This window comes from Eschrichtius robustus, chromosome 12, assembly GCF_028021215.1.
Source record: "Eschrichtius robustus isolate mEscRob2 chromosome 12, mEscRob2.pri, whole genome shotgun sequence".
NCBI classification, from domain to species: Eukaryota; Metazoa; Chordata; class Mammalia; order Artiodactyla; family Eschrichtiidae; genus Eschrichtius; species Eschrichtius robustus.
Window position 1 is genome coordinate 19,369,614 of NC_090835.1, and position 27,330 is coordinate 19,396,943.

The 27,330-nt window shown below is 40.5% G+C and overlaps 1 protein-coding gene across 7 annotated transcripts in view; it reads left to right on the forward strand.

Moving 5' to 3' along the window:
- Positions 1-27,330, forward strand: part of FOXP1 (forkhead box P1) — a 586,136-nt gene that overhangs the window by 184,093 nt on the left and 374,713 nt on the right. The window lies entirely within an intron of this gene.

Genomic DNA, 27,330 nt, shown 5'->3' on the forward strand with positions numbered 1-27,330 from the left:
CTACAAGGACATTGGCAGCAAGCTGGCATTGGAGAATTGAGGCCTGTACAAGCAAAAGACCGAAGTGTGTGTCTGTGGCTTCCTGGTTTTCACCAGCGACCAGACAAGGTAGGGAGTGATGAAAGAAGGGAACGCCATCCCATCAATCATCCTGGAGGCAAGGAGAATTTGCTGTAGGATTGTGTCTTGGGGGAACAGTTGGCAAATTCTTACACTCCTTTTTATTTGGGAAGAAAGGCGGTCTTTGTTTAGTTGGATAGTTTGTTTTTTTTTTTTTTTTTTCAACCTGTGTCTAAACCATCAAACTTTTTGTGGTGAGGGCGATGGGTGGTTAAGACCGTAAGAAAAAAGTTTCTAATTTTAAACTGGAGGAAGTCAATAAAGCTGACTCTTAATATTGAAACCTTATGAGGTCCAACCTGGAATTGGAAATATGTGATATTTTTGCCCTGGGTAAACTTTATTTTTATAGGTGGGGAATATCTAGATCTTCCATTCATACAGATTCACCATTTCCTTTATGTACATGTTTCGGGCCCATGACATTTTTGTGAGCTGTTTTAAGTCATAGTATTTGGGGGAAGGGGGGACTTAGATAAAGTAGGGGTTTTTGAAGAAACGATATAATTTTCCACCTTGAAAAGGATTCTTCCTTAAAATGCTGAGCTGTCTTTGATTCTGGAAGTGAGCATGGGAGGCAGGATTTCATAACTTATAGTTTGTCTCAGATGGAGGACTTTTCTTCCCACCTCCATGGCGCTGCACGGTAATTTATTGTAAAATATGCATCACATGAAATTGACCATTTTAACCAACTGCGCAATAGTTTAAAGTATTATTTCAAAGCTGTAAGGGGAAAGGAAAGAAACAAATTTTCTTTTTTGACCATTTTTATTTTGGGGCTCAAACAGAGCCATCCCAACAAGAAGTTGGCCTTTGTTTACTTGAAACTAGAAGAGAAAGTCATCATGGGATAAACCTTTTGCTTTTTGGAGGCTTGGGCTGTTTGCTCTTCCTATAGAATTCCCGACTCGCCCTGCCACGTCTTTAGTGACACCCATCCTTCAGGGCACAAAGGGAACTTGGAGGGTCTTTGGAGCAGCAGAACCCTTGCAATATTGATGTTTGCTTTGGCAGAGCTTTCTGCCTTTGGTTTACAAGGCTGTAGTAAACACTTCCTTTGCATTTCCTGCTTACAAAGAAAGCGGGTTACATGTTGCACTGAGATAGGGAAATTTCTCAGTACTCCATTTACACCCGCATTTCACTAGCCCTTCGAATCACACCGAAGGAGTCTGTGTTTCATTTGCCTGGGTGATTTTTTTTTTCCCCTTTTCTTTCTGAAAAGTCCCTTGGCTTGTTGACTTGGAAAAAGCAGGTTTTGAATTACAGTAGGTACTGACGTTGGGCTGCCGGGCCACGCTGTTTCCTGGGATGCTAACTTGCTGATAGAAAAGCGAGAACCGGTTTACAGTAGCTCTGACACCACTGTTACCTTTCCTCAGTCCTCTCCAGCTGCTCCCAGCCCTTCGGATGCCTTCGCCGTGCACACAGTTTGTTCTTGGGTGTGAAAGCAAACAGTATTTGAGTTGGCGGCAACTTCTCTTTCAGTGGAGTTTGCTGCCTCGGCAAGAAACCGCAGCGTGAGCTTTCTGCTGCTGAAGGTTTCCACTGGCAGGATGGCCTTTTCCCACATTTCCTTGGTTTAAGGAAACAGATTTCTGAACTTTTTTTTTTTTTTTTTTTTAAAGACAAAATGCCAAAATTTAACAGCTGGAGTTAGTATATAATTTATGGTTTTTACTTTACGTTCCTGTGGATGTATCAAAATTAAAAATCTGCAATTATTGTTAAATTATGCAAGGTTTTGCAAAAAGAGTGATTAAAAATAGACCCTCTGTTAAAAGGAATTCAAAAAAGTCATTGTTACCCAAACAGGTATTCTCAATTATTCTATCTTTAATGGTTTTTAATTGTTATAATTTACTGATATTCTGTTACATCTCTCAGAGGAGTTGTTTCTGAAAGCTCTTTGTTTTTCCTTTGAGGAACAAGTAGGAGTTTGTTCATTTGAACCTCTTCAGCTTCTTTATTTTTCCAAATTTTATTTTTTATTTTTTTACATGTCAGTGTTAATCCTTGCTTTAGGTAACCCTTCTTGTCACAGTGGTTTTGTCTGGAGAATCTTAACTGTGAGAGCAAAGCAGACTCAGACCTGTTGCCTGTCAAGGTGATAGTTTTTGTCAACAGGGACTCCTGTGCCTCTCGAGGAAGTTATCCAGGTCTTTGCTACAGGAGAGAATCTACCTTTTTTTGGGCAAGCGTCGATTTTCCTATATTACCTTTAGGAGAAATTTATATCCACACCTTACAGATTGAGCATACATATTCCTCATTGGCTGGAGGCCTCGCTAAATTGGTAACATATCAGAATCAGGAAACGAATGCAGTCAATCAGTAAAAAAAAAAAAAAAAATGGCTGAATGTTGCCTCCAGATAGGTAGTATTTTTGTCCTATCAGAACACAGAGACTGGTGGTTTTGTTGTTATTTCTCCTTCTATGGATAGAGGTGAAGACTCTGAGAAGCTTTATTAACATCTCCAAAAGCCACACCTTTATTTAAAAAGTGCCTCTAACGTGTGTTTTCCTGATTTCTCAGAAAATAAAATAGGAAGTGAGAAGGCCGTTCTCCTTGGTACGGTGTGTTACTATAAAGGTCATTCAATCTACATGTCAGATTTAGGGTCAGAACGTTAGCTGTGATGAATAACAGGGGACAAAATTTTTCTTTTCTTTTCAAGGATAGTGGCAGTTAATCATTTTTATCTGCCCGTCTTGTAGACTTGATTAGATTTATTATGTATGCCGCGTGTTTATGGCATTTTTATTATATGTTGTTAATTTGTTGTAACTGCCACCACTTTTTTTTTTCTCCTTCCCTTTTCTCCCTGGAGGACCCTTGAAAGCATCTAAGTGTCAGTTGTTACCCTGTGCTTTGAGAAACTTTATATAATTTTTAATTTTAAAAAAGGCATGATAGTCTACCGGTTAAAAAGAAAAGTACCAGTGTTATCATGTATCTTAATAAAAAAGGAAAACTTGCAGTTGTGTTCTGCTACACACTTATGTTTTTTGTTGTTGATGAAGCGCTACATGTTCGGGATGGACTTAGAGACTACACATTTTTAAAAACACTTCATCTGAAACCCAGAAGGGAGAGCCGTCGAACATGCACTGAACTGCGATTTTCTTTCTTACTGGAAGGTTGTATACGTAGTTTGCAAATCACTACTAGGGAAGACAATTGTGACGTGCATCACTTCATCAACAGCAAAACATTTAAGCTGCTTAAAAAGTCAGGCAGTCTAAAGATGCATTTTAGAACAACACACTCTTTTTTAGCTTACTAGCTCTCAGAATGGTTATGGAATCTGTTAAATATAGAGGCAATTCTTTAAATAAGGCCGACAGTTAAAATTGGGAAGCAGGAGAATTAGATTGGAAATGATTTACGATGAGTCTACAGGACATTCAAAAAATAAAGTTAGCAAAGGAAATCCACTGGCTGTATTGGCTACATTACAGCAAAGGATTTTTACTTTTCCTCCCTTTTGAATTGGCTGGATATATAGGCAATGCAGAGAAACAGACTTTCAGGCGGAAAAATTGACAGCGTTTTTCTTTTTACTGTATGCTCTGGCATTGGTTTGGTACTGGCATTCTAAGTCTCTGACTATAACTAAGTCAGTTTCTTGTTTTGACAGTTACAAACTTTTTCAATAACAGAGAACCACCCATTCTCTTAAGAACATTAGACGCTGAAATAAATAGAAGCTGGATTGAATAGCAGCTTTGTTTTCGTCATGCATCGTGAACACATGGGTCCTTAAAAAATACCATTTGAAGATGACACGGGTGTGGTTATCGAGCTTATAATGTGTAATAATCACAGATGCACACAGGTCACGTTTAAGAATTGGTATACATTTGTTCATACTCCACCAGAAGAAGTTTATCCACTTCTGTGGAACAAACAATGTGAATTCAGAGAGACAGATGACAGACAATGTTAAGTTCTTTAGGTATGAAATGGTTCCACTGACAGCTAAAACTTGTTCTTATGGTGGCTTATTAAAGCATTTGAAATTCTTACTTATGATGGGAAGAGAAAAGAAATATAATTTTAGAAATTTTACGTATAAAATCACTAATTATTCCAATTATAGCAGTATTAAATTAACCAAGAAAAGGTTGTATGTTTACTAAGTAGTAGTAGAGAGAGGAGTTTATGGTGATGAAGTTATTAAGCCAGCTTTTGACTTTAGTGTTATAAGAGATGCATGATGCCCCGTAGTGTGCGTGAGAAGGTCGTTTGACTCCTTCATCCTCTTAGCTCAATATGTGTTTAAAATTGCTATAGGCAATTCTGAGAAAACAAAAGTTCATATTCAAATGCTGTACTTAGGGAAAAAGTGCTAAGCGAAACGAGGTATTTCTTTACCCCCCTGGAGAATTTTAAGCTACAGCTTGCTGAAGATGTGAACTTTAGTTATTTGGGTTAGGGGAAGAGAGATGGCTTCCTGGCTCTTGGAAACAGAGTGGATACACAGCAAAGACCAAAAAGCTTGGTACTTGAGGAGACCAACAAATAATTCCCTTTGGCCGGGACACAGAGTTTGTAAAGGAGAAGAGAGAAAATGAGTTGGTAGGTAGCTGACACGTGACCGTAGAGGACTTCAGGTTTGGGTTAAGAAGCAAGGAATTTATTCAGTAACATTAATTAGTATTAATAATAGCAGACAACATTTGCTAAGGGCAAGACATCAAGCATAGTGATTTACAGTTTGTTATGTTTTACTCCTTACAAGTATCCAAGGAAGGGGACGCTATTATTATCCACAGCTTACCATACAGATGAGATTGAGTCTTGGAAAGGCTAAGCCGTCTTACCACGGGCACGAAGTCGTGAGATGGAGCCAGGGTTTCAAACTGGTTCTTTGTACTCAAGGACCAGCCTTTTGAAGACCCTAACGACACAGCCAGTGGGCATGACCAGGGTTTCTATGAGCACAGGAATCGACCGCTCAGTCAGAGCCGGGCTGCAGAGTAGTTCATCTGTCATCATTTTACAGACTATAGCGAGGAGCCCAAATTAGAGGAAATGGTGATGTTTCTGAAGAGCCACGATCAGCGTCTTCAGTAGGGTCGTTGAAGAGATTGGGAAGGAGAAGACAGAGGGGTAAAAACACCTTTGAAGTTTCATTGGCTGGACTTGGTGTGAAAGAGATGGACGATTGGAGAATCGGGTGGCTGTTCCCCACTCTTGTTCCCAGAAGATGAGAGAGGGCAGGCCGAGGTTTGGCTGTCATTTTAGGTGCAGGTGTCAGTCCCAGGTGGAATCTTACTGGAAGATGATAAAATACACGTTGAACACAAGGCTGGGAAGGTAGTTGGGCTGAAGATGGAGATCTGAAGCCAAGGGAGTGAGTACAGAGAGGCAGACTTGGTAGGTTCAGTGAGGGGGGAGGGAGGGGAGAAGAAAGAGTGGCTGGAGAAGGCGACCGGGAAATAAATCAGCCTCATGAGATAAAGAAGAAACCTTTCTGCACATTGAAGATGACAGATTTGTAGGCCATGCTTCAGACACATACCTATACATATTCATATTTGTATACATATTCATGTACATATTTATATATGTCTTCCTATATACATTCATATGTATCACTGTGTGTATTTGTATGTGTATCGTGAGCATGTGCCGTTCCCTCAAGCACACAGATGTATACTTGGGAGCCTGAGCCACCCCCCGGGTAGGCTAGGTATCCATCTCTCCCGTGAGCCACCCACAAGGGACAATTCTGCTCCATGGTGCTGCGACCTGAGAGCCATAGAGGGAAGACGGAGTTTACTTCTAGATAGTGTAAGGTTCAGACCAACACGTAGAATTTTATACCCCACCCCCCAATGCATTCCAACCCAGAAGCCTGGCTGCTTTAAATGCTATGGTAAATGCTAAGTGATCTATAATAGGATTGTACAGAATTCAGCAAGATTACCATTATGTTGTGAAATATGGGCTAAGAGTGTGGTCAATAAATGTGTTAACTTTTCATGTGGGGTGATATTTTTCTCCTTTGAAAAATCCATTCATCTGCTGAAGTGCATTTGGGAAGTCCACGGCTTTCGTTGCTTTGGCCAATGCCGGATGGTGGTTAAGAATTTTTTTTTTTTTTTTTTTTTGCTTCCCTCCTTTAGACCTCTTCTTAATTCCTAACAAGGTTCACAGCGAAGACTTTCAGGTCTTTATTTATTTTCCCCAACAGCCAGTGAAATGCCGTGTTATTGCTAAAGTCTGTTTGTGTTATGGATTGCAGAATGAGGTAGTGGCCTTTTTTCTTTTCAAGATGCCACTTAAGTGATTCCCTTTCAGGATTCTTTAAACTGTCACCGTGATGAAAATTGCCCTCCCCTGTTAGTAACATTAAGCTTCTCCTTCTTGATTCCTTACAGGGACTTTGACTCAAGGGTTACAATGGTTCGGGGACTTCCCTGGCAGACCAGTGGTTAGGACTCCACGCTTCCACTGGGGCACGGGTTCGATCCCTGGTCGGGGAACTAAGATCCCACGTGCTGCACAGTGCAGCCAAAAAATTAAAAAAAAAAAAAAAAGGGTTAGAATGGTTTGGAACACCTTAAAAAGCTTTTGTGCCACCCGTTCCACACACTGTGAAATTCATGCGAACTCTTTACAGACAGTGATACTCATTTTAAGAAAATAGATTTAACAAAATTGTGCCAGTCTTCACACCAGTGCCTCTTGGGATATCATCCACTTTTCTCCTGGGGGGTCCCCAGTTGGCCATACGGCTGAGGGCTTTGTCATCATGGTTTGAGAAGTCATTTATCAACGGAGGTCACCCTGACTTTTGAGATTCTAATAAAATTGGCTTGAGCCTTTGTCTTATTCCCCATGGGACTTCCAATGAGAATTTCTAGAGGCTTCATTTTCATGCTTGATTTTGGTTAAAGAACTCTTGATATTCTCTCTTCTCGCTGCTGTGTGCTTTTCTCCTCTCAGGGTTGGCAGTCAGCTGCTCTCCATAATTTCCTTCCAACACAGCTCACACAGGGCATTGAACTTGAGGGAGTTCTAAGAAGTTTGCATCAGAGAAACTTAGAATGAAATGTTCTACAGGCTTGTTCTTAAAATAATGTTTGCCCCCTCTGAATCTGTCCTTGGATAGCTTTCTGTGTCGACCTCCAAACTTGTACTTTCTTCTCGCCTCTCTTTTTTTTTTGCTTTCTGTCACCAGCTCATATTTCTTAAAAACAGCAATTTAGCTTTCTCTTTCTGTTCACCGTCTCCTTCCAAGCTGGGTAGCTGGGGACCTTGTCTTCCACATTTCAAGTAGTGTATCAAGAAGGACTGCTGACACGTGGATGGACCTAAACACTGGCATACTGAGTGAAGTAAGTCAGACAGAGAAAGACAAATTATGATATCGCTTATATGTGGAATGTAAAGTAAAGGTACAAATGAACTTATCTACAAAACAGAAATAGAGTTACAGATGTAAAAAACAAACTTACGGTTACAGGGGGTAAGCGGGGGGATAAATGGGGAGACTGGGATTGACATATACATACTACTGTATATAAAATAGGTAACTAATAAGGACCTACTGTATGGCACAGGGAACTCTACTCAGTATTCTGTAACGGCCCGTGGAGGAAAAGAATCTAAAAAAGAGTAGATATATGTATATGTATAACGGATTCACTTTGCTGTATACCTGAAACTAACACAGCATTGTAAATCAACTGTACTCTAATAATAATTTAAAAAAAAAAAACCTAGACAAGAGGAAAAGAAAAAGAAAAAGGACTGCCGTGCTGACTGGTGAAAGCATCATCTATTCACCTGTACACATGTGTAGACACCACTTCCCATTCTCCCCTCTCCCTCTCCTTCACATGTAGCAAAAACTGAGACTACTTTGCATGGGGAGATATATTAGGGTTTTATTCCAACTTTGGCCTTACCCATCCAACTCCGTTCTTTTCAATTGCTCCCCTTTACTAAGCCAAATAAACAGGTTATGCCTTGAGTTGCATAGAGGCCTTCAAAGTGCAGGCCCTAAGTGCCAGCATCTTCTCATTGATAATTATTTTCTTATACAAGGTCAACAGTCTGTCTCTGAATACTGGGGCGAAAAACCAAAATCTCAGCCTTACAAACACCTACTTTATAGGGATATTTAGCAGCATTTTATTTGTTCCTTTGATCATCTCATCTTCCTTGTAACATTTACTGCTCGTCTGCCATTCTTAAAACACGCCTTCCTTCTGTGGTTAATGAATTCTCCCTTTTCCCCTGGAAACAAAGGATGTTAATGAAATGGTTAAGTGGTGCCTTTTTCTGCCGATCTAGCTGAAAGCATGTCCAGTGACTGAGCCACCTGGAGCCGGCTCTTCTCCTCATGTCACTTCACCCTAATAGTGTCGGCCAGCATGGCCATCTTATAATTAGATGAGGAACTTCAGGCAGTTTCCTGATGTTGTTATCTTTCACAGTTTTCAAGGTGATGCCCCCGACCTGGGGTTACAAAAACTCTGAAAAATATCCACCACCCTCGAAATGCACACTTACTGATTATTTTACACATTATGATACCGCATCTAAATCTATCACTGGAGCAGCAGTGGTCCTCATTGCCTGCGGTCTTAGAATTCCAGGGCTTTGAGAAGTCTAATCGTGGAGTTTTTCAGTATTTAAGTTAGGAGGATTTTGGTTGTAAGCAACAGAAAGTCCAGTTCGGGCAGCTTAACCAGGGTCGCTGGCAAGTCCTTAGTGGGTGAACTGCAGCAGAGATTTGATCAGGCTCTTTGCTCTGTTTTCCACAGTGGAGCTGACTTATCTTTAGACTGCCCCTATGGCCAGTCATAAGATGGTTCCTAGCAACTGCTGGGCTGTAGATTTACTTGAACAAGCCAAGCAGGAGAGAGGAAAGGGGAATCTTTTCTTAAGATTTTTGGACAGATTCTTGAAGCTCTAATTGGACAAGTTTCCAGCACATTCCACTCTGCCGATGGCCAGGGAGATGGGATGTACTAATTAGCATATCCTAGGTAATATTTTTCCACCACTAGAGCCAGGTGGAGTCAACCTCCCCAGAGCCCTGTGACTCCTCAACTGTCCCTTGGTTCTGTGTGAGAGGGGTTTGAAGGAAAGGATGCTGGGGCCACAGCTTCAAATGTAAACCTCATTGACCAGTTTTTTTTTACGTTTCAAAAGGCCTAAAGTGAATTCAGTAATTTGCATGAGATAGCACCTCAGGGGTTAACCAAACTGTCTTTGGCTTTTGGCCATGAATATCTCAATCTGTGAGCTCTGATTGGCAATTTGGTAGATATTCTGTATTAAATAATTAATTCCTAACACATAAATTTTAGCTGGTAGAGTCTTCTGAAACGTAGTGTCTGTGTAGGTGGGAGTGCTTAGAACTTGATAAAAATAGTTCATTGTGGTTAAAAAAGAAATTGGGAACCTCAGCCTTCTGAGTCAATAGCAGATAAATTGAGTTGTAATTCACCTAAGAAGTGATGACCAGTTGAAATACTGTGCAGATGTGGGGGAAAAAATGACCTCTAGTTGTACTGGTCTTAGTTCCACAATTTAAAATCCAGCATTTCAAGTGCTTTTTTTCAGATATGGTAAGTTTTACGTTTTACTAGCATGTTTTAAAAACATTAATCATGTGGAAAGAAAAAGATGATGAATTTTAACACTGATGGTGTCTATGACTCAACAACAGAAATTGTTGTTGGTGGAACCACCAAAAAACATTTCTCTCTTGGGGGAAAAATGTGTAGTTGAAAGGCCACAGAAGAGATGCATATTCAGTAAGAGTAATGAGAGGCAAACGCAATAATGTAAGATTGTTTTACAGGAAGAAATTTCTAAAAAGAATATAGCCAAGCTGTTGAGGAAATTCATTGTTAAAGAATAAACATTGTGCATATCAAACACTGAAGAGTGTAAAGTGTGTGGATGGTAATGTGAACTTACTCTAAGATGCAGGAAGTCTTTGATGCTTGGTGCATCTTGGAAGCATTTCCATCAGAGTGAAGAAAGCTATTGGACTCTTCTTAGGTCATACTGGATATTTTATCAGTGCAAAGTGATATTTGCTGTGAAGCATTTGGCCTAGACTCATGCTGAGCCGCTTGGCCTTTTGCTGTTGTTTTACCTGACTTAGCCAGCGTTGGTGGTTTTGGACTGACTGTCTCACCAGTTGCCAGATGAGGAATTCTTGGCCAATGTGTCAGGGTCCTGTGAATGTAAAATAAGACCCTGCTGCTCCCCATGGGGAGGGTGGCCAACCTGGTGTTCTTGGGTAGCCTGCCTGACCCCCCGTCCACTAGGGGTCCACAGCTCAGACTCCACTCTGACCTTAGAAGACAGATCGCTACGTCTGGACGTCTTATTTACATAGTCTTTAGTGTTGTATCCCAACCCCTCCCTGCCTGCACCCATCTTCTCGGTTTCTTATTTTTCAAACTTCTCTGCCTTTCTCAGGCGTTTTTCATGACTTTGCTTATGGTTTCCCTGATTTTGATCTAAATACCACCTATACTTTATGAGCTTCTGTTTCCCTTTAAGTTCCTTCACTTGCTGGAATATAAATCAGTCTATTTAAAAAGGAGATTTTTACATTATCCCTTTAAAGAAAAAGTAGTATCAGTTACCAGAGCTCGATGGTAACCTAAAATAAATACTATGAAGGCAGAATGATGGTATACACAGGAGTTGGCAAACTTTTTGGTAAGGGACCAGGTAATAAATATTTTCAGCTTCACATGCCTTTATGGTCCTTTTGCAGCTACTCACCTCCTCTGTAACGCCAGATCAGGAGGAAACAAAACATAAATGAGCAGGCATGGCTGTGTTCAAATAAAACTTTATTTATGGACGTAGAAATTTGATTTTCATTTCATGAAATATTACTTTTCTTTTGATTTTTTTCCCCCAAAACCCATCAAAAATATAAAATCTCTTCTTATCTCATGGGCTTTACAAAAATCAGCAGCAGCAGGCCAGGTTGGCCCACAGACCGTCATTTGCTGACCCATGATAAAAACTCACTGTAGACTGTTTCCTACTTCTTCTTAAGGTATTGAGCTGGAAGGGTTCTCTCTTTTTTTAAAAGTGGACCTCAGCATGTGTGAGGTGTCAGACCAGCACCCAAATGAGGCTTTGACCTTGACATAATTAGAAGGGTTGCACTGGAATTTGCAAGAACACAACTAAGGATGCAGTTCAGTGTAATTTGTTGTCATGTCTGTACCACCCAAAATCATTGTAGTGGTTTAAGTCGAGAACTTCAGGAAATAATGCCTTGTCTCTTGGTTCTACCCGGTCGTTATTCTAGTCATCACCCAGATAACATCAAGATAAAGATACAGGTAGCACAGGAGTGAGGCAAGAGGCAGAGAAAGGGAGAGGGTTCAACATCATAGCTAGGAACAGCCAAGATTAGTGATGGGGGAGGACAGGGGTGAAAGAATGGCTTTTTTGATAAGGGAGCAAATATCTGGAAGAAGAAAAGAACTTCGTAGACCAGAAGTTGGTAAGAACTTGAATATTTTGCCAACGAACCCATTACCCTCTCTCGTCTTGCTGATAGTGTCATGTAGTATCATGTAGTATTACCCGTTCATCTCCCAGCAGTAGCTTCTTTGGTGTTTGTGTGTCACATCGTTCTATTCCAGAAGTTTCTGACGTTAGTATTTCCTCTCCCTTGGCAAAAGGAACAAGGGAAATTGGTGACCCAGGATAGTGTCTCCTTATCCAACTACTTCCTGTCGCTTTGTGGTGGCTCATTCAGTGATAAACCTCAAATACAGGCTTTTTATTTTCTTGGGCTGTATTGATTCTATTTTACATATGGTTTGGACAGGAATCCTTAAGTTATTTCTTGACAGAATTCTGTGTTAGAAAGCTAGCACCAGTGTGGCTTCATCTCATAACTTGAGATAAACGTCTGGAGGGTACGAGACTTTAGATGGCAACAGTAGTGGAATATTTTGCTTTACACTGTGATAGGTAAGTCCACCAAATTCTGGGGAAGCATTTCTATATAGCATTCATAGGATAATAATTATTGCTACTATAAGCTGAAAAATAATCAATCTTCGTGTTACCAGCAAAAAGATGATTTTTATTTCAAAGCAGACTTCTGAAAATAAAGTTGTTTTTTCAAGTTGCTTTACTTTCCAGGATCAACATGAACCAGGAAACCTTATACCAGAAGTATTAGCTGATATGTTCTTAAGTGTGGTAGTATAATTGTCAAGTAATTACCCAAGTTGGGAAGAGAGATCTGGTTTCAAATTCTGGCTAAGCTACTTAGTAACTTTGTGGCCTTCTGAAAGTTATTTCATCTCTTTAAGCCTCAATTTTCTCATTTGAAGATGCAGGTGAAAAATCACCTCCCTCACTTCAGGAATTGAACATATTCTAGTTTATCAGATGCTTGGGGGTTGCATGGGCTTATGCAAAAACAGTTCTGAGCACAGTGCATAGTAAGTAAAAAATATTTCCTTTCTGTGATACTTATTTACCTAATTAGATAAAAGTAGTTCCGATTATTCTTCTTCTGCTGGCTGCGTAGGCTGAAGTTAAGTAGTAGAGGATATTTCAATCTAGGAGTCACTATCCATCTCACCTTTCTACGTTTTTGCTGTCTGATTTAAAATTATTTTCTCTTATGTAAAAAGGCAGTGCGTGCAGCCCATATGAGATCAGAATTTGGGTACCTTCACATCAGTGACTGTGGCCCCCTGAAGTCTGTTAAAGTTGCTTTAACAAACCCAGGAAACGTTGACTCACACATTTTAACACCTTATCATCAATTCAGATGTTCCTGCTTACCCATTCACCATTTAGTTATTTCCTCCAGTTTTTATTAATTCTGAGAATGAAAAAGGATGAAGAATCTATTCTGCATGTCGCTCAGTTTCAAGTTTCTACAGGTAAAAGGTGAATAAATATGACAGGTATCGTTAGATACTCCTCTGTCCTCCCTTCTTTTGCTACCTGTCACCTTTTTTCAATTTCTTGCATCAGCTTCTACATCTGGAGGATGTATGTGACCTGGAAAAGTCATCCTCCAGCCCCATGATTCTCAGATGCTGTCTGGGAGATGAAAGAGGACCGTAGCACAATGCCATTGAAGAGTCAAGAGGAACAGCTTAAAAGAAAGTGAAGTCAAGGGGCTTCCCTGGGGGTGCAGTGGTTAAGAATCCACCTGCCAACGCAGGGGACACGGGTTCGAGCCCAGGTCCGGGAAGATCCCACATGCCGCAGGGCAACTAAGCCCGTGCGCCACAACTACTGAGCCTGCGTTCTAGAGCCCACGCGCCACAACTCCTGAAGCCCGCGTGCCACAACGAGCCCGTGCTCCCCAACAAAGAGAAGCCACCACAATGAGAATCCCACGCACCACGATGAAGAGTAGCCCCCACTCGCCCCACCTAGAGAAAGCCCGCGCGCAGCAACAGAGACCCAACACAGCCAAAAATAAATAAAATAAAAATAAATTTAAGAAAGTGAAGTCAAGAACTCATTTATATAAAGTTGGAAGTTGAAGATGGTGGCGTGGTTTTCCTTGAGCCCTCTTTTGGGGTAAAGCAAATTCTAGACATAACTGACTACTTAAGCTGTTTTGGGTTCATAGGATCACAAGTTCCAGTTCCAGGTTGGTTTCTTTTTGATTTTTTTTTTTTAACTAAATGGCTAAAGTACAAAATTTGGAATCAGAACTTTTTCCCAACTTGTGTTCGGAAAACTTATACTGATAATTTACATTACCATTTGCTTTGGAACATACTAACCAGTATTTCTGGTAATTTTAAGGTACACATTTTAAGATGCAAGTCACAGCTCTTAAGTACTAAGGCGACATATTTTTCAAATACTGTCTATGAATTGATTCAGTAGTGCCAAGGAATACATTTATCCCATTCCAAGGAGAACAAATTGTTCCAGTACAGTAGCTTTTGGGAACTCAGCCATACCAGTTTGCTGCTTCTGGGCCTTACTTTACTTGTCTATAAGATGGAATTAATCTTATTATCTCAATGGTTTGTGAGGCTGCAGTGATAGAATCGATGTGAAATGCTTTTGTGATATTTTGTAATATTACATAGCCCATCAGATGCCATCCAACGTAATCTTTGAAATAATTGCTTTTGGAGGTTTCATCCTCCGTAAATTCAACCAGTGAATAAGAACAGTATTGACTGCCCTGTCTTCTTTGGATGGTTCATTCAGCATTGGAGAAACAGAAATTTTAGTTTGCATTCCATGAGTCTTGCATCAGATCCTCAGCTCATGCCTCCCCTTTCCCCCCATCCCTATCATAATTAGATTTAGCATCCTTTCTAACTATGAGAGTTTTTTACAAATAATTTATTTTCTTTTTTTTCTTCCGGGTTTGTTGAGATACAGTTGACACACAACGCTAAGTGTAAGGTGTACAGCATAATGATTTGACTTACATACATCATGAAATAATTACCACAGTAAGTTTAGTGAACCTCCATCATCTCATAGAGATACAAAAAAAAAAAAGAAAAAGAAAAAAAAATTCTGCCTAGTGATGAGAACTCTTTGGACTTACTCTCTTAGCAGCTTTCATATCTAACAGCCGTGTTAATTATATTAATCATGTTGTACACTACATCTCTAGTGCTTACTTATTTTGTAACTGGAAGTTTGTACCTTTTGACCACCTTCATCCAATTCCCCCTCCCCCCCCCCCCCCCCACCTAGACCCCTCTCCCACCCCTGGTGACCACAAATCTGTTCTTTTTTTCTATGTTTATTTGTTTTTGAGGTGTAATTGACTGACAACGCTATGTTAGTTCCTGGTGCATAACGTAGTGATTGGATAATTCTATACATTTCAAAATGATCACCACGATAAGTCTAGTTACCATCTGTCACCATACAAAGATATTACATTATTATTGACTATATTCCCCATGCTGTACATTTCATCCCTGTGACTCATTTATTTTGTAACTGGAAGTTTGTACCTCATAATCTCCCTCACCTATTTCACTCATTCCCTCACCCCCTCCGCTCTAAAAAAAAAAGTTCATTTTAGAAGTTAATACTCCAGTGCCCGCCAGGTAATGTTAAGTTCTGAGGATACTTTTACAAAATCCTCTTCCCTGCTGTGATCTTCCAGCCTTATTTTTGTCAACAGCTAGAGCAAGTGATTTCTTCATCCTCGTCCTTTTAAGATCATTGTTATTATTTCCAAGTGCGAAATCAGAGTATTTTAGTTGGAGAAACCATTTCATTTCCTCATCATGTTTTGATCTAGAATGTCTCCTTGTACTTTTTATTCTTTACTTGGGGATACATCCAAGTTCTCAGATATAGAACATTTAGGGCTTAATTTAATATGATAAACTGTGAAGTCACTTGAATGTGCCTTTTAGTTACTTCTCTCTAGATTTTTCTATCTCCCAAGGTAAGATATACTATACAAAAATGTGAAAACAAGACCAAAAGCAAGTGTACACATCATTAAGTGACACTGAAATCATATAGTGTTTCTTTCCCATATCACACTGTTTAGTCTGTCTGGATTCTAGATGTTTCTTTACTTAGGCCAACTTGTTGTGTCTTCCTCTGAATTTATCTGAGTAGAAGAATTAAGAGAAAAACCCCTGGGATTTCCTTCTCAAAAAGAACCCCTGACTCGTTTCCCACTTCTCCACGTAGATATCAGTGAGCTCTTTTTTTTTTTTTTTTTTTCCTGTGATCAAATTTAGAGGTAACTACTTTTCTCCTGACCTGGTAACTGATGACTTCTTTTTGCCTCTGTCTTATGGCAGTTCTGGTTTAATTTCTTTGGGCATTTGACTCTTTACGTGGCTAGAGATGCTCTCAAGCAGATTAGCAAGGACATCAGCTTTCCTTCAAGTGAAGGACCAGGTAGGCTTCTTGTTCAGCGTGTTAACCTTTGGGTCTGAAACAGAAACAGACTCACAGACGTGGAAAACAAGCCAAATGGGAAAGGGGGTGGGTGGGGAGGGAGAGATAAATTAGGAGTTTGGGAATAGCAGATACAAACTCTACTGTATGCAAAACAAGTGAACAGCAAGGTCCTACTGTACAGCACAGGGAACTACATTCAATATCCTGTAATAAACCATAGTGGGAAAGAACTTGAAAAAGTGTGTGTGTCATATATATAAATATATATAGCTGAATCGCTTTGCTATACACCAGAAATGAACACAACATTGTAAATCAACTATACTTCAATAAAAGAAAAAATGACTGGTAGACACAGGAAGAAACCAGAGTAAAAGATAATGAAGCAAACTTTGATACCATTGTCTCTCTGTTCAAGGAGTGCCAGGAAGTTGGCAGCTGTTTTATTTGCCCAGGGTGTGTTTAGTATCTGTAGCTCTTTAATATTGGCAAGTAGGTAATCGTACTGTCAGGTTATGATACTTGAGGGCAGCCCTGTTACTTGGGTTGTTGCACAATAATAACTTTTCGGCTTTTTGCTACTTGCTATCATTTGGGGGTTCAGATCCTCCTGAAGTTCATTTTCTGACTTGCATATGTGACATAGAATGAGAATGCTCAATAACATACTTCCACAAGAGACTCTTAATAGTATATGTACAAAAATATTCTGTGTTTTAGTGGAAGTTACTCTGTTATAACCCTTTATGCGTGCTCCCTGCTGAGAAAGCATTCTAGAAACGGATGTCAGCTAAGGGACATTCATTCATTCCATACGTTTTCTAATTTCCAAAAATGTGCACCGTCAATATTTTTTCTTAATTGAACATTTTGTTGAACAGACGGGTGCTTTAATTATGGTGGTCTAAATTTACACACATTGCAGTGGTATTTTGCTACATTAATTACCTTACTTGTCAAGAGTAACAGGTAATTACTACATCAGCTCACCCTCCTGCAGTACATGGAAACATAACTTTATTTGAACAGATACAAGAAACCAGGGTGTGGCCACCCCACACCTTAGCTTGTGATAAAGGCTGGCCGTTCTCACAGTATTTGTTTTATAATGGGGCGGGGGGGGGTTGGGGGCAGAGGTGAGCTGGCCCTTTTCCTTGTGTGTGTCCACCTAAGGTGGAAACCCAGAAACTACGTCATAGATTCAAAGAGTCTGGACTGGAAAGAACCTTTGGAATAATTGAATTCATGAAGCTTCTCCTTACAGTGTGTTTCACGGAATGACTTTTCTAAGTCTGCACAATAAGTAAATTAGTGTCCAATCCAGAATTGGCACTGATTTCACCCCACCAGGCTGGTAAAAAGCTTAAGAGATGTTAACGATTTTTAAAAAATAATTATAGAAAAGTTCTCACCGATGGTTTGGCTGCCTTGTGAAAAGTATTTATCCTGTATTCTGTTGAACTGCCAGGTACAACTCACATCATTTGATTTCCTCCTCAGTGTATGGGTGTCAGCTGTTATGACAAGTTGTGTTAAAATTCTACTTTAACTTTTTTTTTTTGGTAAAGGCGCGAACTTTTTTTTTGGAATTTTGGAATTTTATTTTATTTTTTTATACAGCAGGTTCTTATTAGTTATCTGTTTTATACATATTAGTGTATACATGTCAATCCCAATCTCCCAATTCATCCCACCACCACCCCCTCCAAGGCGTGCACATTTTTGAGCCTATAGGCTGCCCCTAGCAAAATTATGCAGCATTACCTCTCTTGGTTGCCATGGCATAGAACAAAAGGACTGTGTTAGCTTGTAGGTGTGGCGCGGAATATACACAATGACATAACAGAGGCAGACTATCTTAAAAGGCTTTGTCCCCTTTTTAGTCAAACACCTGTGACAAAATTACGAACTGTGGTTAACATATACCACTTACAAGTGGTTTTTCAGAGTCGACCAGAGTAGGGGAGCTCAGCTTGCAAAGAACTTTCTTTGCCTTTGCACCTGGCAGCAGGAATGGGGTGACATTAGAAAGAAGTTCAAGACGTCTAGGGGTTATGGACCCAGCCTTGCAGAAATGATATGGGATGGCTTGTAGAGGACAGGGCAGGCCTCTTGGGGGTGCTTTGAGATGTATGACCAAGGATCTCCCCAGCCCTGGACCCACTTCAGTTTCTCAAGCCTGAAATTGTGGCACAGATGCTTCGTTCCTGTAACTTTAGTCTTGTCACATGCCATTACGCATCACTCTGGGCTCTGGAACTTGTGATATTATAGCTCATAGTTATTGGCTTTTCCTTAGGTTTTTTTTTAAATTAAAAGACAGAATAGGATAATTAATGTAGTCATTCCTGCACGCGACAAATATCTCTTGAGTGTCTGCCGTAGGACAGTCATTGTGTTTTGTGTGAGGGTTGCAGAGAGGGGAAGGGAGCACAGCAGACCCTTGCTCTCACAGACTTTGCCTTTGAGTGGAGGGAGGCAGAGAGAGTCAATAATGGAATGAAGGAGCAATGTATTTACATAGAACAAAAATACATGAAGGAAACGGTATATGGCCCATACCTTGAGAGGGTCATTTAAATGCTCTGATCAGGGAAGGCAGCATGGAAGAGATGGTTTTTTGTTTTTTGGGTTTTTTTTCATAGTTTTAGGACTAGGAGTTTTCAGAATCGAGATGGCTTTTGATTTAAGGTCTAAAGGTTACAAATGATCTCCATATACAAAGAGCTGTAGGAAGAACTTTCTAGGCAGAGAGAATGATGAAGCCTAAGCCTCAGAGTTAGTAGGAGTATGGTGTGGGAACAGAAAGTCATTAGCAGGAATAAGGGTGGGTGGGTGGGAATGGTATGGGAGAGGTTGGAGCTGGAAGTTGGGCCCTACATGACATGGCAAAGGGCTGGGTCTTCTTTTGAGACTGATGCAAAGCCCTCGAAGGCAGCCACTTCTGATTCAGAGGTCAGAACAAACCACATGGACGGCTGCTGGGGACAGGATTGCAGAGCTTCAGGTATTTTCCTGAGAGTAGACTTCCTTGGGAGAGAGGCTAAGGTCTTGGTCCCCAGAGGTTGGGCAAGGAGCCCTGAAAGAGTCCCCACCCGAGACAGACTCGGCTGGTCCTGGTTAGGAGAAGACCGTCTTCCACCTGGGCGTCCAGATGTGCACAGACAGGCAGTTTGGAAGCAGAGGACTTGCGGGCACCGTCCTCCAAGCAGCTGCAGCGGCATTATCATCTGGAGGCAGAAATGTAAATTTTCTGGCCTTACCGCAGCCTTACTGAATCAGAAACTCTGGGGTTAGGGCCCAGCAGTCCTGTTTTAATGAGCCTTCCAGGTGATCGTGATGAGCATGTGAGTTTGAAAACCCCTTTATGAGATACTAGTGCCGGAAAGGACTTTCCAGTTCTCCAGACCCCCTGTTCTCAGGCTGCAGATGAGGGGACCCAGTTAAAAGCTACAGCTCAGTGCCGATCCCGTGCTGATGAGAAGCTGGGTCTCTCGACCCTATTCTAAGTGCTCTATCCTCATGAGCTTATGGGTTTAAAGAATAAACAAAACCCACTTTGTTTTTGTTTTTGTTTTTTTTTTCGAGGGATCATTCTGATATTTATAGAAAGGAGGAGACAAATGAATATTTTAAGAAGGAATAGTGGTGCGGTCTGTGAACTGCCTCGTTTCTCCTGCTATTATTTTGTCAGATAATTTAGAAAAGCAATCTGAGTGTGACTAACCCACTCCTTTCTCCCTGTCGGTGGAAGAAAAACAAGTGTTTTGTCTTAAGTTACACCGTTGAGACACTTAGCAGGGGGTAATGGCGTTCTTTTATTTCTGTATTAGTCAATGTATTTGGCCTCATTTTTTGGTTTGGAAGTCGTGATACTCCCACGTTGTATTTTTAAAGTCATTGTAGAAGACAGAAGATGGATTCTTTTCAGGCCCGGTGTTTGTGTTTGTCTGTTTTGACCAAGAGAATCATAGAATCGCTCCCTTCACCCTCCACCCAGCCCCGCCTCCCTGGTTAAGTTCTGCTCATCTTTTTAATGTCTTAGGCTTCCAGATCATTTCTAACATGCAGCCTTTTCTGACCTGTTGCGCTTAGGTCACATCTGTGTGTTCATCTTTCCCACTTGCTTGTATTGTTGTTTCCTGCGGGCCTCATGAGAGCAAAGTCCTCATTTGTCATATCTGGCCCAGGGTAATTACTGAAAAAGTTAACTGTCACGTCATGAATGCTTTCCCTCTTAATTGATTAGTCATTTGTCACTCTATCAGCGACCATTTATCGGAAGACATGGTGGTAGGTCTTTTCTAAAAGGGGACACACAGAATATCAAGACATGGTCCCATGGTGGAGACTAAGCCAAAAGTAAGTATGTATTCAAGGAAATCCTAATGAAGACTGTAATGAGGTGTAAAGTTTATTAGTCAGGATGTGTTGTGCTAGCCGCTGTGACCAACAACCTGCAAATTTTGGTAGCTTAACATAACAAAGGTGTATGTCATGCTCCCTTCATGTCTGTATGTGCCCATGGAACCTTCTCCATCCTGTATTTGCCACGAGAACATGGGGTCTCCACGGTCTCGGGGGATGAAGAACAGGGAGCGCAGTTGATTTTTTGGTCAGGCTTGGAAGTGGTGCACCTTGCTTCTGCTGCCATCCCATGGGCCAGAAATCAGACACATGGTCCCAATCTAAGAGTCAGGAAAACGGGGCAACATAATCTTCCTGTGTGCCCAGGAAGAGGAAAGTGAAATGGCACTAGTTATCATGTGACAGTCCCAAACAATATGTTGCTTTGGTTTGGGCCACTGAGGTTTGATCACAATGAAGCATAGCGCCTCCTCTTTTTGTAGCTGCTCATTAATAAACACCCTTGTTCCCCCAGAAATCAGGAAGAGCGATAGTCCTCAGGGGGCCTTGATTTTTGCATGTCATGAGGCAGATGTCTTTCATTTCATTCCCAACTGAAAGCCCATCTTCCTGTGGGGTTAGGCAGGGTGATTTGTTGATGAGCCAGCTGTGGCTTGCATGTGTTCCACTGTAGGATGGAATATTCTACCCCGAGTGCGAGTGTGACTGCACACAGATTGGCTTTCCCATGGTGGGACCCCGCTGTGTTCTGCAGTTGGCTTTCCCTTTCTCTCTTCCCCCTGGAGTGGACAAGTTTGGAGAAAAGAGTTTCCTGGTGGTGAGAACCAACAAAATCTCTCCCACTTGTCATTGTTGTGGGCTTGCAGACCACCCTTGGGCGAATGGTTATGTGTTAAGGAGAAAACTGAAGTTGCTTTTTAGGGCTTAAGTTTTTTGTGTACTCATCTCAGTTTATTTCTATCCAGAAGATACCATGGGAAATTTATCGTGATACATTAAGTGGAGGAAAACATATTAATAAAGTGTTGACGATGCCTATTTTTTTTTTTTTTTTTGTAAAAAAAGATGTTTCTTCCCCACTGTCTTCTTGACCACGGTGGTTCTCAAGAAGGAAGCCGGAACCTTCATCTTGTCCTCAGTCTTCCTTCCTCTATCCTTTTAGCTCAGTACAGAGGCCCAGTGAGAAGCTGAGCAGGGCCAGCGGAGATGTGTAGTTGAGCTGGAGGCTGGAGAGATCTCCAGTGGCCTTTTAAGGGCCAAGTGCAGGTTTTGATCTCTTTCCCTGAGAGTACCGGGGAGCCATTGAAAGTATGCAAGCGGGGAGTGAGAGGGTGAGTGCAGGGTGAGTATGCGTGCGTGCGTGCGTGTGTGTGTGTGTGTGTGTGTGTGTGTGTGTGTGTGTGTCTGAGACAGAGATTGACCGAGAGAAAGAAAACAGTGATGAATGATGACTGCCTTTGCCGTGTGCTTTTTGGCTGGTAGGGAAGAACCTCCACAGCAGAGAGTGAATGTGGAGACAGCATAACACCCTTTCCTCGCTGACATGAGAGGTCTCCTCCCTCTTTCTGCTCAGAAGTTACTTGTCAATCGGGAGCTCACCATCCCCGCTTCAAAGCAGCGTAGTGCATTGGGGTAAATATTTAGGAAATGGCAAGCTTCCTTGAACAAGATGTATTTTGTTTTTAAGGAGCCGATGACTCAGAATTGTTTCAAGTTGCTGAAAGACAAAGTTATCGTGTGCCATCATGGGAAAAGGAAAGAGGAGAGAAAGTGCAATTTTTGCATCAGGCAACTGATTTACAGCTATTAATCTACAAGCGATCAGATGCTTTCAACAAAATTGTTTTGTTTTTTTTTTTGAAGGCTTAAAGTATAAAAATTTAATTTATTTATAGAATCTCATTAAGAGGACTCTTTAAAAGTAAGGTGAACTATTCAGTTGCTTCAAGGAATGTTAATTGAGTGCGTGAGATGCTATAACACCATGTTTGGGATATGAGAGACGACACGAATCTCTGCTCTCAAGACACTCCTGTTCTGAAAAAGAGGCAATCAAAAGCCATTAATAAATGAGTGTCAATAAATGTACAACGAATGTCTTCCCCTTTTTGAAGTTCAGATAGCTTTTTCAGATTCTATAACCGATATTTGAGAAATTGCTTTGTTTTAGAAAATCAAAAATACAAAAAGTTTGTAAAGAAAAATAGCAGCTAATCCCATTTCCTCCAAGGCAAACTCTCTGTCCATTTTCTTTTTTTTTTCTTTTTTGACGCATATGTTTAAGAGTGTACTTTAGCTATGATTTTTCTGTCTTGCTTATTTCATGTCACATCATAACAAGCGTCTGTACACATTTCCCTATTCCTGGAACTATTTTTAATGGCTACAAAATATTCCTTTGTCAGACTGGGCTATCACTGACTTGCTTTTTTTCTGTTGGGATTGACATTTTAGGTAAAACAAATTCATACAATTTATCCATTTTATGCCTCAAACCATCTTGTGTACTTCACTGTTGTAATAAAACATGAATGGGGAACTGAGATTTTTTTAAAAAAAGCATTTCTCTGTCTGTATTACGTCTGTGAGCTTTACCACCCGCCCAAAAAAAGTGAACTAAAACCTTGTTACAACAACTTTACATTCTTGGGAGAATGACGGGAGAATATATTTGATGCGTTTCTTCTGGCATATTCTATCTTTGGACACATAGCTCCCACTCTGAAATTGGTTGATAAAGAACGTCCTCCAAATCCAAGAAAGCTGTTTGGTTCTAATGTGGGGAGACTTTGTACCTGATTTTGAAACTTCTAGAGGTTGTCATTTTTTGCTTCCGGCATTCACTCCTCCAGTGACATTTTAAATCTACAAATTATTTATTTTGCTTTACTTTTTTTTTTTTTTTTAAGAAGTATTTATTATAAGGTCACTTTAAGGTGACTGTTGCCTCCATTACCTTAAGACAGGGACTTGATTTTGCTGGCTGAGAAAAAATCAGCTTTTTCTTTTCATTACAGTGTTACTATTTCCCATTATTTAACACATGAGAAGTCATAATGTGTTATGTGTCAGTATGTTAAACCCCCAGTCAATTTGCTAAGGCAGAAGGTAGCAAATGATGGTGGTGATCATTTTGTAACATATAAAAATATCGAATCACTATGTTGTTGTACACCCGAAACTAATATAATAAGTCAATTATACTTTCAAAAAACGGGGGGGAGGGATGAAATTAAAAAAAAAGAAAAAAAGTTGGCAAATTATGGCCCTGGGGCCAAATCCAGCTCACTACCTGTTTTTGTAAATAAAGTTTTATCATAACACAGCGCCCATTTGTTTACTTATCCCCTTTAGTTGCTTTCCTGCTGCAGTGGCAGAGTGGAATAGTTGCCACAGAGAACTTAACAGCTGCAAAAGCTGCAGCATCTAAAATATTCACTGTCTGGCCGTTTACAGAAAAAGGTTGCCAGCCCTTCTTCTAAAATATGACCAAAGTAAAGTAAAACGCCTTATATATAGTTAACAACCATTGCATTAAGAATGTAAAAATGTCTAAAACATTGATTTCTCAGCAATTAATATGCTCTCAACATGCATTTTTTTTTTTTTTTTTGAAATGTGGCTTTTTTTTTTTTTTTATCACCAGGAACATCTGCGACACATCCCCTTTGTTGCTGGCTTTTCAAAACCTCTACAGAAGTTTCTGACATTCTACCGATTGTATTGTAACTTGACACTTTCTCCTCATGCTTTTAATTGAAAATGTTGTATTACATTTTAGAGCATGTCATGGACTTTTTTCTTTTCTAAGCAACAACCAAAAACGTTTGACTTAGAAATAAGCATTTCCTGTAGAATTTGGGTATTAAAAGCCAAGAGGCAGTCAACTAAGAAAATGTCCACCGGATCTACATTCCCTGGCGTCGGCTCATATTTCACTCCTTAGAGGCTCAGTGTTTTCATCCATAAAATGGGAATCGGACCGCCTCACAGGGCCATGTGAAGATAAAGTAAGGCAAGATACACCTGACATGTTTTGGGAACACATTAGCTGCCTGTTCCCTTTCTTCTTTCTACCCTTAGGTTAATTAGAGGAGCAAACAATCACAAGTATAACGGATCTTCAGGGATTTTTCCAAATTTGCAAATTTCTGTATGGTGTTTCCGAAATTCAAGTATAAGTTTGGAACCAGGTTGAAATCAGAAAGGTCTGTGTATTTGGGTAAGAGATACAAACTGGCAAATGTAGTCAACATTCCTGAGTCTCAGAGGCTTAACTTAGTGCAGGTGTACTTGTGAGGCACCTCCGTCTGGTGGCTGGTGGGGAACAAGTGTGGTGGTCTGCTCCACGTGGTATTTCAGGGACCTTGGCTCATTCCACCCAGTGACTCCACCATCTTGTAGGACTTGGAGTTCTGCCTTGGACCTCTGAGCTCACAACCAAGGGAAGAGAGAGGGCATTAGGGATGGGTCAGAGGCTTCTGGGTCAGGATGAAAGTAGCATACCAACTTCCATCTGTTTGGCCAGAACTCAGCCGCAAGGACCCACCTAACTGGAAATACATCCCAGCTGTGTACGCCCAGGAAGAAGGAAGAGATCTGATGAACCTTTAGCGAGTCTCTGCCACAGACTGACCACATCTTCTTGGGTTATTATGGAGAATACACGCTTACCAGGCTTAAATGGCACAGAGATGCCAATAATCTGAGAACCTGTCTTTAACAGTTACCCGTGTAAATAACATTTGGAGACAGTAATGCTGGGTAGAGACAATTAATCTGTATACTTGTTTAAATATATTTTAAAAATTAGCCTGTGATCTGAATCTGCTTCCCACATGTTGTGTGCCGTTTACATACTTTGGCATTCCAAAATCACAGATCTATCATAGAGTAAGTTTAGAGATACATACTTAAGAAATGTTGCATTCAGTGACATTTTCATTCCCAAAGTGGTCTACGTGGACTCAGATTTCTTTTGCTATTCTGTAAAAGCAGAAGTCATACACAGTATTGAGTGGAATTTTTATCCACGAGGGCAGATAGGACGTTTGTTGAAATACTACCATTGTTATTTGATTCAAAGTGCACCTCTTACAATGAACCACATCAGGACCATTTTCAATTTTTTAATACCTCTCATGGATCTAAGCACACCTTTTTTAAGTTATTCATTTTAAATTATGATTATATGAATATTTTAGGATTATAATCACCATTAAATGAAGGACAAGATTTATCATACCAAAATAGAAATTTAATTTAAAGTAGAAAGAACTTGATTGCAAGGTTTAGCAGACTAGAAACAAGACATATAAGAGGATATTAAAGAAATTTTTAAAAAGACCCTCAGTAGTACAGATTTGCAATAGATTTGGAAAAAACACAGTTGCGTTCAGTGATGTTTGTGAAGATCATATTTGAGACAATCTCATCAAAGATCAAACTTTTGTAAGATTGAAAAAGCACACTAAAGCAAACAAACCTTTTGGTCATTCCATGGAAAAACTAGCTTCAAAAGAAATCTTCATTCAGTACCATAAAGTTGGTGAAGTTTATTTGAGACGTAAGTTGCTCTTGACCTTTAGGTGATCCTGTGGCTTTGGTCAAGAGTCAAGATTGTATATGGCCATAGGTGATTAAAAATATCCCTTTCACTTTTCTTGGTATTCACAGCATTTCCTACTACCTGTCACTTTGTCCTTGACGAAATTTGAGACTGAAAACAAGTTGACAAGGATGGTTTTCCAATCAGTTGTTCCTCATTTTTTTCTCGGGCACTCCTTTGTTGTATTCGAGTTCAGATTTACTATTCATGAGCCACAGTTTAGTCAGCGACCATATCCGACAAATGGAAGCTAAGCGCTGGTTAGTATGTTGAAAATAAACACGAGGGCTCTCATTAATGTCGCTGTCTGAGTAATTAGTTGAGCATCGTGTACCGAGCAGCGGCGAAGGCAAGCTGGCTTTTCACTGGAACGACAGGCTGACGGCCACGTCCTGGAGTGTGGTCATTAGTGTGTCCCACCATCAATGTCATGTTACTGTGTCAAATTAGTTAGTGCCCCCCTCAGGAGAGATGCCGGACCTACAAATTATCCTCCCACATCCCTGGAAACCAGTGTTTGCGAAACCTGCGATCAAGTGTGGGCAAATTATTAACACGGCTCATAAATTGACTACTTTACAGGCTTATAACATTTTACAAGTAGATAATAAAGGGGAGAAAAGTTTTCCGATCGCTTTGCCCTGATGTGAGGGCTGTGATCTGCCGACATTTCCTGGAGGAGCCCACAGCTGATAGGGTTCTGAAGAGGAGCATGCACATGGAGTGTCAGAACGAATGTTTGGAAAATGTAGACTCTGAAAGGAAGCCAGTGTAAATCCATTGGAAACAATATAATTAACTTCGTTATCTCATTGCTCTGATAAGTCCATGACAAGGGTCCCCTTTCTTGTGGTGGCAGTTGCTCATTAATGAGGTCACCAATTAAGTTTGAACTTTGCCAACTGAAATTACCTGGAAAAATATTTTTGATGCATTCTTATCGTGCTCTTAAGCTGCCTTGTTGAAGGAGAATAACGCTAACACAGCATGTTAAACTCATGTAGGAATGACGGTTCTTAGGCCGTAATGTATTTGACAAACAGTTTACACTCACATCGATACCTGATACCTAGAAAACAGAGTGTGGACCCATCTGTCCTGAGTTTATCTCCTATCAAGAAAAGGCACCCACTTAACACTCTGCTGAGCCCTGGTAGACAGACAGCCCGTGTAGTTTCCGGAGATACAGGACTATTCAAATCATAAAACTTCATACATCTCCTTTTTGGTTTCAACTTCTCTGTCTGATTAGCTTAGAATACACGTACACTCATGGAGTGTTGTCTGAGTTTACTTTTGCAAGGGAACAACACACACACAGGGAAATGGTCATGC